This window comes from Protopterus annectens, chromosome 2.part0 (genome assembly GCF_019279795.1).
Source record: "Protopterus annectens isolate FY-2018-M chromosome 2.part0, PAN1.0, whole genome shotgun sequence".
NCBI classification, from domain to species: domain Eukaryota; kingdom Metazoa; phylum Chordata; order Ceratodontiformes; family Protopteridae; genus Protopterus; species Protopterus annectens.
The window spans coordinates 1239851415-1239864389 of NC_056728.1; positions in this window are offsets into that span (position 1 = coordinate 1239851415).

A 12975-nucleotide genomic window follows, 5' to 3' on the forward strand; every position below is an offset into this window, starting at 1 on the left:
AAAATCCTTGTAACATAATTTTTGTTTTAAAGTTCTCATGTTTCTGTAAGAAAAGTAGGGTTTATCTCCTAAAATTCTCTTAACATTCACGCAGGCCATAAGAATCAACCAATTTTTTTGTATGACTTGCTTAATTAAGTGGGTTCTAGCATTAAAGGATGTAACAAATCTAATTCTAGTGTTATGTCGCATATTCTCAGTTCTACTAGTCCCTTCTAAGTAGATAGGTTTGAGATTAATATCTCTTTCAGCTATTATTTTATTTTTAAGCTCAGTCAGCAATTTACTATCATAACCACTGGATATGAAGTCCATAAACATATCATTAAGTTGTGTGTTAAAATGTACATTTTCGGTATTCAATTTACTAACCCTACTAAATTGAGAAGTCACAATGCCTCTATAAACATGTGGAGCATGCATACTAGTGTAATGCAAGTAACGTCCCGAATGTACTTTCTTCTGATAAATACTCGTATGAAATGAGCCATATGCCCATTGTAACTGTAAATCCAAAAAAACTATCTGCTCCTCTGAAAACTCCATCTTAAACTTAAGAAAATCTGTTGTATTATTTAAGTAATTTAAAAATACATGTAAGTCTGATTGCGTTCCCTTCCAGATCATAAGACAATCGTCTACAAATCGTTGATAAAATACAATATTATTAGCAAAGGGGTTATTATCATTTATTATAAAATTCTGTTCCCAACAGTATAGGACTATATTGGCGTATGTATTTGCTACAGATGTTCCCATAGCTACCCCAAATAATTGTAAGTATAATTTACTGTTAAATAAAAAGATATTATTACTAAGGACCAAATCAAGCAGGTAGCATATATTTTCTACCTTACGTGCTGTCAACGGAGACTGATTTGTCAAGAATTCTCTGATGCATTTTATCCCAAAATCATTTGGTATCACTGTAAAAAGTGAAGCTATGTCTAGTGTTACAAGGAGAATTTCCCCTTCTAGGATCTCTCTGGTGCTAGAAGTATGATACCATGTTCGTAATTTTAACAGAAGGTCTGTAGTGTCTTTTAATACAGTAGTACAATTGCTTAAAAAGGGGTATAGTTGTTTCTGCAAATATATAGAGATAGGCTCAGTGAGCCAGCCCCCACCTGATACTATGGGTATCATGGGGGGTTTGTTATTGACTTATGGATTTTAGGAACGCCATAGAGGCAAGGTATCATTGGACATGGTACTGTAAAGAAATTAAACAGATCTAAGTCAATATCCTCTTGTAACTGTAACTCATATATAGCCATGTTAATATTACTAATACACTTCTTAACATCATTGTTATTGATACACTTAAACGCCGTGGTGTCATTAAGCAAGCATAAAACTGAATCAATATAATTAGCTTTATCCATAAGTACAACAACCCCTCCTTTATCCGCAGATTTGATGATAATGTCATCTTTAATAGACAATGATTTTAAGGCCATATGTTCTTGATATGATAGATTAAAGTACTTGGGTGTCACAGGGCAATTATATAACTTTCTAATTTCTAGTTCACATACATCATGAAAGGCAGTTAGCACTGGTATGTTAGTAGGAACAAAGGTGCTACGTCGTTTACATAAAACGTCAGAAGTACAATTATTACCAAACAAAATTTGAGTGCCACAGTCCTCACAAACTGTTTCAGATCAGTTAGAACATGTACTAAATCATCATTCGCAGTAGGAGTTATTCATATTATTAAACCAACACCACGTGGAGGTGATATTAACAACTTGTTAGAGTTAAAGGAATATGAATGGATGTTAAGGCTGGCAGCCGACCGTCCACCAGGACTTAATGATGTCATTACTTTAAAACCTGTTCTCAAACATTTACAATATACACAACTTAGATGAACATGCTAATGTAATATGTTGAATGTTTCTCTGAATGTATTTTTTGAGTATTTTTTGAGTACTCTAAATATTTTAATATGTTATTTTAACAATGCATATAACCTGCGTCATATGACCATTGGGCTGATGGTCATGTGATGGTGACCTTGTATAAATTCAGAATGTTTTTTTACTTGTATTTTGTAATGCACTGAAGAAGGGTTTTATGCCTGAAAGCTTTGCTGTGTTTTATAAAGTGGTTTCTTCCAGGGACAGGTTCATAACCCAGAGGCTCCCTTCGCTCTGGAATAGAATTCCAGTTCATGTGAGGCAGAGCACCTCACTGAATCTCTTCAAGAAGAATCTCGATAGGTGGATGGGGGATCGTAGGTTTGTCCCAGGGATTACTCTCGTGTCACTATTAGACAGAGGCACAGTAAACTAAACCTTAAAAAGGGCACAGTATACTCAAATCAAGGGGTGGCGTAAGCCATACAGAATCGGGCTAGGCTTATAATTGCCTCAGGGCAGATAGCCTAGTATGAACCTATGAACCTATGAACAAGGAATAATGGTCCTCACACACACCTTTCTGTGTCCATAATGTACAGTAACAGGTAAGTTTCTGTTCACATAAGTGAGATGTTACATGACAGTGTCACATTGTCTGAGGAATGGATGTTCTCCATGACTGTTAATTTTTATGAACACAGTGCTGACATGAATGCAATTTAAAAACAGTGCAGCAACATGAGCAACATATGTTCATACTTTGCAATCCTAAGCCAAGATCATTCTTAGTAGCCCATCCCCCATCAAGATGAGGTCATAACATTAACTCTTTTCACTGCCTGGACAACATGTTTTTTACAGTTAAGTAGGCAGGTAGGTCTCAAGGTTAGAATTTGGCTGTAGACTGAGATTGCAGGTTTGAATCTTGTGTCCTTCAAACTAAAGGTTAAAATGTTCTTGTGTTTTGTGATTATCTAATGTTCTTTAGAAAAGCAGTACACAAACTGTACTGTGAAATGTATATCATTGTTGTCTGTGGAATGCATTTTTAAAAATATATATATTTTTTTTCAGATGAGGAGGGCTGCAGTCTGAACACAGCAATGTGCATCAAGCTGATCCACAGGCTTGAACAGCAGTGGAGGGTGAGAGGTATATTGAATATTTTAAATATATTATGAACTGAAATCCATATTCCACTGTTTTCAGGGCTGTGATTTTCAAATTAATATGTTTATTGATTAGAATGCAGGAATAGTCTAGCCCCCATTTGCACCAAAAGGATTAAACACAACAATGCCCGTAGCTAACAAAACATACCACCCAATTACTTCTCTCCAGAGACAGGGCCTGGAAAGAATGGCACATAAATAGAACCCCTCAAAATGAACTTACCTACAAACAACTTCAAAATACTGCCAAAAAACTAGTTAATTAATGACAAAAATGTACTTCCCAACATAATTATCCACCTAAAAGAGCAACCACAAAAAATGTTGGAAATCAGCTTCCTCAATACTTAATCCCGGGACACAGCATAATCCTGTGCCATCTCCAGATAAAGACCTGCAAGAAATCGCCCAAATGTTTAACTCTCACTTTATTGATAACATTCAAAAACTAATGAATTAATTCTCCCCTACAGCTAATAACAACTCACATAATTTGGACTCTGCTTCAAATCTCACTCAGTATAACCTAAGCTCTTATTCAACCTCTACCAGTGAAAATACTAATAATTTGCTATCAGCCTCAGCTCTCACTTTACACCCAATACCCACCTCCCTTGTGCATAAATTTCTAACTAAACTTAGACCCTGCTCTACTTCCACTGACAACCTTCCATCAGAATACCTAAAACTAGGAGCTGATGCTATAACTTATCCTGTCAGTATCCTCATTAACTGGTCTGTCTCTGAATCCTATGTCCCTCATCTCTGGAAAAAAATAAAATTTCTTTGCATAAAGGTGTTAACACCAAATATCTTTCCAACTATCAGCCTATCTCTATACTCTCACCTTTATCCAAAATCCAAGAAAAATGCAAACATATGCAATTACTAAAACATCTCCCTGACAATAACTTCCTTGTTCCCACCTAGCATGGCGTTTGCCCCACTCACAGCACTACTACTGCCTTACTCTCATTTACCAGTACTGTGTACAAAGCTCTGGATGCCAGTCTATCAAGTTCAGTCATCCTGATAGACCTTTCCAAAGCTTTTTACACAGTATCAGACACAAAATTATTACAACAACTCAAACCTCTAAATTGCTTCTAGCATGCTCTACATTGGTTTTCCAGCTACCTAAACAATAGAAAACAATCTGAATATCTCATCAATAATACAGGAGTCCGCCAGGGATGTATTCTGGGTCCTCTTCTTTTCATTGTGTTTATTAATAATGTTCATACAGCATCCCAACACAGTACCCTCATCCAGTATGCAGATGATTCCACTACTATCTCCTTTTCCACAACTTCTCTGACCTCCTAAAGAGAACTCAGAACTCCTTTTCATCTATTGAATCCTGGCTAAACAATGCACAACTCCTACTCAATCCCCAAAAATCTAAACTCCTACAATTCCCCTGCAAAAACAACTACTCAAGACTTTAAGATGCATTTGCAAAACCGTACTGAAATTGAAGTAGTAAAGTCAGCAAAATTACATGGCATAGAAATTGACAACAAACTCTCCTTTGAGAATCATATTCTCAACACAATAAAAAGCATTTTAAACTTAGTAAACTATAGATATAAAGTATACATGGACAAGCCCACTAGGATAAAACTTGCTAACACTCTGTTACTACCTTTCCTCCTCCATGGAAGCCCCTTCTTCACCAACCTTCATACTTCATATCTGAACAAATTACAATCTTGCTACTATAAAATAGCTAAATTTGCCTCTGGAATGCCAAATCGCACACACCACTGTCTGCCCATAGAAGAATTGAACAGGTTTCAATTACCCCCCCCCCCCACACACACACACACACACACACACACACACACACACACACACACACACACACCTAGCATACACCCAAGTTACTCTTGTCCACAAACTAATCAATAATCCTGACAAGTACCATTCCCATCAATATAGTCTAGAACCATACGACCCCAAGAAATCTTTGCTATAATAACAAACAACTTCTAAACATAACCAAGCCCAATAAATAAGCTGGACAAAGTCTTTATTCTTACTCTATGGCCAAACTATGGAATACTCAGCCTTTACCAATCACTCAGTTGCACACTATAAAATCATTTAAATCTGTTCTAAAATTACACTACCTTAACCTTTGCTCCTGCCCATGAACACATATGACTAAGCCACCATGAGCAAAGTTATACATCCAACTTACTTCTAATCCTTTTTGCTACATACCTACATCTTGCTACCCCTAGTATTTTCTTTACTACTCTTCTAATAACAGTCTCAAAGACTCTAAGTTATTTCACCTTACTAAGTTCTCTTACTTCTAATCTTGAACTACCTTCTGTCAGAAGAAAGAATTCGCCTCCTCGCATTTCAGCTAATTTTTCAAACTGATTGTACACTTTATTACATGTTAAGATGACCAATATGTATCTCTAGCTGTAATACAAAATTGTATGTTAGTTTATACTAAAAATTGAATACTATTTCCATGCACTATACCATTTGTCACACAATTTAATGTTTTGTATTTTCCTGAAGTTTTTCTCCGCGGGCCTCCACTGAAAATGGGTTTCTACCCAGTGGACTTTCCCGGTCAACAATTGTCAATCCATAAATAAATAAATACCCATTGTGCATCAGTAAGGTAAGTGAAATCAGCAATGGTAGCTATCAATGCAACTGTGTATAAAACTTATAGTGTTGATATATTATGTATTTTTGATCCATTTTGTCAGCACATGTGTTTAACAAAACATCTGTAAACTAAATAACAGTCTGTTGTGTGTATCTGTCAGACAAGCTTTAAATTGAAAGTTTTAGCTATAATTGGAAGTATGGCTTGTTTATGATGTACGGGTTGGTGTACTTGTATGTCTGCTTGTGGTTTCTGATGACTGATCTGTTATATACAGCCTGCCTATTCACAGAGTGGGAGTTTGCTGTATCAGTATTAGTCCTGCTGTTTGCAGGCTGTATGGTATAGCCTTCAGTTTAACATTGGTATTACATCTGCCTCTCAGGTATGTCTGCAAAAATATTGTTTTAGCTTAGGTTGACTGACACTTAAGCAGTTAACTCTTTTGATAGTAGCAGTTCATAGTCAGCACACCCTGCAGGTCAACTGGTTTTGTTTCTGTCTCCAACTTTTTAGTTTTTTTTTTTTTAAAACATTCCTATAGCCTAGGCTGACTGACACTTGAGCAGTTACCTATTTGATAGCAGCAGCTCATAATCAGTACACCCTGCAGGTCAGCACTGGCATTGTTTCTGTCTCCATCTCCTTGGTTGTTTTTTTTTTTAAACACTGTCATAGCCAAGGTTGACCGACACTCAAGCAGGTACTCAGTTGATTGCAGTGGTACATAATCAGCAAGTATATTTTAAAAGTTTTATTTTGTAAGCCTTCTGATTCCTAATTGTCTTTGAAGACAATGCATGCAGTTGTATGCATGCAATACTGTTATCAATAGATATATTACATTCTGATATGAGTAAAATTATTTTGATTGAGCATATCACATTGTTTTTAGTGTTGTACTCATTACACTGATGTGTATTCAGCCAAATATCATGCTGGCTGTCTCAGAAAGTTGTCATATGGGTTGCCTATTGTCAACAATAATGCCTTTTCCTAATTTTTACAATGGCATGTTGCGGCAGCTATTGTAAATTTTTGAATGCAGACAGTAAAATATGTTTTTTGACATTCATACATTTTTATAAAGAAAATAATCCATGTATGTATGTGTGTCTAAGCATAGAGAATTCTTCATGAAAGAATGCTGTCATCCTTTTTAGGAGTATGACATATAGGATCATAGGTAACTCTGGCCATAAGAAATGTGTCTCAATCCCTGTATATACTGTCATCAGAACAATACCGTGTTTTGCTATGATTTTCATGGGGCAGTTCTGCATGACAGACATTTTGTTTTCTTTCCTTGTATATTTTGTTTTCTTTTCTGTTGTGTTTTGCAATTATCATTATACAGCATTGTAACCAAGAATGTTCACCAATCGGAAGACACTGACAGTGATGACGAAGCACCTGGACCTGCCACTGGCTGAAATATCTTGGCTGCACCCTGGAGGAGACTTTGCCATGACCATGATAGAGATGAATTTCCGGGAGGAGATCTGGGAGATCATGACAAATGGGTTCCGAACGCAAATGCAGGACATGATGGGGATCTTCTTTGATGAGATGGCATGAGCTATGCAGGATTCATTCAGGATGATAGCTCGTGATATAATTTAGGATTCTGATCCACATCCGCCTAGTCCTTCCAGTCACTAGGTATTGTCTGTGTGCTCCACTTCTGTTAAACTGCCACTGGTGCTTGCATATTAACTGTTTAGACTGTATATGCACTCTTGTGCATGCATACCATGTATCTGTTATGCTTATGTGTTATTACCTTGTGACATTTACTTTTTTTTCAACGTGTGCAGGACACACATGAACATTACACTGTTCAAATACATTCAACTGTCCATGCATTGTATCAATTAACCTTTTAATAATATTGTAGCAGGCAGCCTGTAAACATGCCTCTTACTGGGACAACTGACAGACAACTTATGTTGTCCATTGTCCAGCAGTAACAGTGTCATATGTGTTGGATGTCTGTCTTGCCATATCAGGTATGTGCAACATATAGACATGTCATTCCACATGTTTTTGGATGACAGATTTCACAATGTCCCACTGATGTCATGTGGGATCACATACAGGTATATCCTATCTATGTGCATTTCTCCTTTTCTGACTGCATCAAACAGCAAGGTAAGTTAATCTGTACACAATGTTACAGATTACACATTCATTCACAGTATATGATACCATGTTTCTTGTATGTAACATTTCTACACCCATGATGCAGTGACATTGGTGTACACCTTCCATGAATAGTTGTACACATTATGACTGTATGTGTGTATGCACGTAGTCAGATACATACTGACACAGAAATGTACTTTTGACAAGTGAGCATTCAGTGATGTACTACTGATGTACTGTTATGATGCTCACATGAGTGTCCTCTGTTCCATAATGAACAGGGTGGTTGAACCTGTGTTTCTTTATTTGACATTTGCTTAACAATATAAGTGTATGTGCTTGTAATGTTAACTTGCTTACCTATGGCATGTTGACGTGACATGATTGCACATTACTGTGTATGTATGTGTGTTTTATACATGCCCAGTTTTGTGAACATCGGCAAGCCATCTGGGCATTTGACATATATTTTCCATTTGTTTAAATGTATGTCTGTGTATCTTCTATAGCACCCAGTGTTCTTTGCACTTGCATTTGCATTGTGTCTACATACCATGTCCTGCTTTACGCAGATGTGGTCATAGATTTCCACCATCATCCCACCTTAATATTTCCCTATTTTTTTATTTATTTATTTTATTTTATTTATTTTATATTTGTTAACCAAGCTTTGGCTCATTTTCAGCAGAGACCCAGGGAGAAAAGCTCCTCAGGACTAGAAAACTATTTATTAAATTTTAGTAACATAGTATTAACAATCAGCTATAGGATCTTCCAAGCAGAAACCTGGACAGAAAAAAAGCTCCTCAGGTAATTCAATTATACAGAGTATTAACAATGGGCAGACAAGTATGTGAGTTGTTACAAACAAGGTTTTAAACAGTTAGCAGAAGAATATGTGACAGTTACAATATTATTTAAGCTGCTTAGAGCAAAATGAGTTAATAGTTAGGCAGATGCTTATTTAAAGTGGGTAGGATCGAGCTGTATAGGAGTTTGGAAACAAGAAAGGAAAGCAAGAATGGCTAGTAGGAGATGTAGGGGAGGTAGAGTATAGGAGATAGACTAGACAGGTAGGTTGTTTTGAGAATGTAAGTATTAAGAGTGGTTGGAGATAGAGGAAGGGAAGAGGTATTAGAGGCAGGGGAATAGTGTTAGAGATATATTAAGAGTGAGGTGGTGAAATAGGTGAAAGGATGGTGGTTTTAGGGTGGTTGGCTACAGTGGCAAGACCACTTTGTTTTTAGGTATTTCCTTCTGGCTAATTTGAAACTTTTCCTATGCTGGAGGGATTTTATTTCCAAGGGGAGTTGGTTCCAGGATGTAGCTGGGTTATAGTTATAGAGAAGGCAGCCTATTTTGGTTTTGGGTTTGTAGATGTCTAATAATTCTTGATTTGAGCTGCGTAGCATCCTAACAGGGAAATATTTGGACATGATAGTGGAGAGGCTGGGGCAGAAGGAGGGTAGATAGAGGGTAGAGCGGATGATTTGTAGTTGGTATAGCTGGAGCAGCTGAGGGAATTCTAGCCAGTCTAGTTGCTGTAGTGCTAAGCAGTGGTGTGACTTGTAGGTTTGGTAAGCTGCAAATCTGACGATCTTATTATAGGTAGTTTCAAGCTTAGAAATAAGTGTAGAATTTAGGTTTGTGAATATGTGGCAGCTGTACAGGAGTGTTGGGAGTAATAAAGCCTGGGAGAGAGTTATTCAGGCAGTGTTAGTTAAGTATTTCTTGCTACAAAAAAGGTGTCCAAGTTTCTGATGAGTTTTTTTTTTACTGAGTTAGTAATATGGAGATCAAACTTAAGCTGATCATCTATTGTAAAACCTAGTAATTTAGTACTAGATTAAGCTGAGATGATAGTGCTGCAGGATAAGATGGTAAATGTACTTTTGAGTGTGGTGATGGTTTTAGGGAGGAAGAGTAGGAGCTTAGTTTTTTTTTGGATTAAGTATTAGTTTGTTATCACTAAGCCAAGTCTCAATAGAGTGGAAGGATGCCTGGGTAGTTGAGTGGAGGTCATTTGGGTTGTCAGCAATAGCTATAACAGTTGAGTCATCAGCATATTGCACAAGAGATGACTGGAGAGAAGAGGAGTAGAGCAAGTTGGTGAAAATATTAAAGAGTAGTGGTCCAAGTATGGACCCTTGGGGGACTCCCATTTGTACAGTGAGAGGGGAGGATAGTGCAGAGAGCAATTTAACTGATTGCTGGTGGGTAGAGAGATAGCTGGAGAACCAGGAGATAGTAGAGGGAGAGAAATTTAAGTTAGCGAGTTTATCTAGAAGGAGTGGGTCAGAGACAGTGTCAAAGGCTTTAGAAAGGTCAAGGAATATGCATGAGACAAATTTATTGTTATCATGAGCTAGGGAGACTATGTTGATGAATGATATGAGTGCAGTAGTTGTACTATGCTTGCGACAGAAACCATGCTGTGTGGGTGTGAGAAGGTTTTCCTGGTGAAGGTAATGCATTACCTGCTTGTGAATGCATTTCTCTAAGATTTTGAGAGTGGAGAGAGTATGGCAATCGGTCTGACGTTGGATATAATATAATTATTCCATTGTGGATGGTATGTGAGAGGTGAGATAGGATGTTCTCAAGTATGTTAATATTATCACCAGGGGGAATATAGATTGCTGCGACAGTTATGGTGTTGAAACTGTTAAGTTTGAAGTTGGTCAGTAGGAGTTCAGCTGGTGAGAAGGAGGGTAAGTCTAGTGTGGGACTGATTTGGGAGAGACAATTGGAGTAGAGTATGGAGACTCCTTCTCCTTTTCTTTTAAGTTGATCTAATCTAAGGATATTATAGTCAGGAGGGATGATGTCATTGTCCAGATGGTGTGGTTTTAACCATGTTTCAGTTAGGGTAACTATGTCAGGAGTATAGTAAGCTATCCAAGCATGGCGTTCTTGAACTTTATTTACAAGGCTCCTGACGATGAAAGAGCAGAATTGTACTTGTTTTTGTGGGTTGGAGGGGTTGGCAGGTTTAGATACAGGGGGGTTATTGTTCAGGGTAGTGTCTCTAGGGCCTGGGTTATGATGAATCTCATCAGATAGAAGTAAAGGTTTGTAATGGGGTTTTAATTTGAGTAACTCGACTTTGTTTTTTGTTTTAAAGGGGAGGGGGGAGATATTTTTATTTTTGGAATGGGAGTGGTGGGGGGAAGGATGGAGGGACAAATTAGTAGATAGGGTTGTGGTGTAGTATTTGAGTTAAGAGTGGTATTTGAGGGATGGAATTAGGGAGTAGGTAATTGTGAGTGATAGGAGGTGAGGTGATAGAGTATAAGGAGTAGAGAAGGTTAGAGTATAGGTTGAGTTGTAAGAGACATGTCACTTTATGGGATGTAGAACAGAGGATGAGAGGAAGGGGTGGAAGTAAGGTATAGTAGTCTTTGATAGTGGATAGTAGGTAAGTGTGAGGAGGAGCAAAGAAGGGAGGTAGTATGAGAACAGGAAGTAGAGGGGTGGGGGATTTGGGAGTAAGTGAGCAGGTGTGGTTGTATGGATAGGTATAAAGGTAATGATATGGGGGTGGGTAGGAATGGGGGTGGGAGAGGAGCGAAGTGAGAGAAGTTAACGGAGCTGGGCTACACCGTCCAAATAGAACTTAGCTAAAAAAAACTATCAGCTATTCCAGGGACACTTACTAGAGATGCTACACCTAGAGGGCTTTCAGCTGCAACTCAAGCAAATATGGCATCCAGGGTTTTTAAAACCTTTGGTGTGTTGTACCTGAGCTATCACTTGGGGGGTGGGGGTGGGGGAAGGGAGGGAAACCATCAACTGGAATTTAAAGTAGCAGGGGAGAATCCAAAGCACTCTGCTAACTTAGCTAATAATCAAAGGAGAGCCAAGGAAATAAGGTAAACATACAGGCACCCTTGTTCAAGGACTGGAAGGTTTCTCCAAGAAAAACTATGTGCAGGAGTACACCACAGGTAAAATTTGTATACTGCTTACTAGTCTGCAATGGCATATTTCATTCTCTTTTATATTTGTATTCCCCTTTGCTCATTGTTTGCTGCACACAATGTAGCTAAAGATAAAAGCAGCTGGAGACTTTGCACCTCTGTTTGGTGTTTAGTGAAGAACAAGTATTGAGGAGTAGGGACTGAACACTATGACTATTGAGAGGGGCTAAATGCCTTCATATATAACAAATTATCAACAGTGAAATGGATGAAAGGGGTGCGGATGGGCTAAGGGGAAGAAGGTTTGCAGCTATTGCCCCTGGGGTATGCACTCTAGCTGACTGTAATAGATTTTAACAAGGCATAACATTAGTCACAAAAGCTGGCACCTACACTACACAAGTGGTAACAACATGGTTCCTAGAGTTATACCTGGGGCTACAGTCTATTTTTGGATGATTGCTGGTTAGAGTTTTCTTTGCTTTTAGCTGAAGTGACAGGATTCCTTGTTCAAACAAATGGGGGGGGGGGGGACCCAACGCGATCAGGTCCTCAGTGGCTCTAAAAGTTGCAAAGAAGAGAAAAGGAAAGAATGTAAGACTAAAAGTAATAAAATAAGGACATCAAAACAAGCACAACCATCATAAATATTGTACAGAAAGCAGAGCAAGTGAACATAATCTATTAGAAGTCATTAAAAGAAATACATTCAGACTCTGCAACCAGTCTTATTCAGCAGCAGTCAGTATAACTAGTTAAAATATCATATTACCAGACAATATTGCAACTATGCAGCGGTTTCACCAGTTTACCATAATTATCATTCTGCACTTTACAATGTATGTTTAACTTACAGAAATAGAGTATTCAGTAGCAGCAGTCAGTGTAACTAGTTGGAATATCCTATTACCAGACAATAAGGCAACAATCTAGCAGTTTCACCAGTTTACCATACATATCATTCAGCACTTAAAAAAGAAAGATTATTTCTACCTTAGCACTATCATTTAGAGGAACTCTGAATCAGGTTTACTGAAATTGGGAGCAAGCATAAACAAAAACATAAGCTTCTAATATGCAAATATAAACTATACCAGCAAAAATAAAAAATTTGTGGAAAGCTACCTTAGAGAGAAATTACTGTACTACTTTATGCAGGGACAGTGAGTTTACAGTGTGGAATACAACACTGAAAAATAATACTATCACTTACTAGAGATGCTACACCTGGAGGG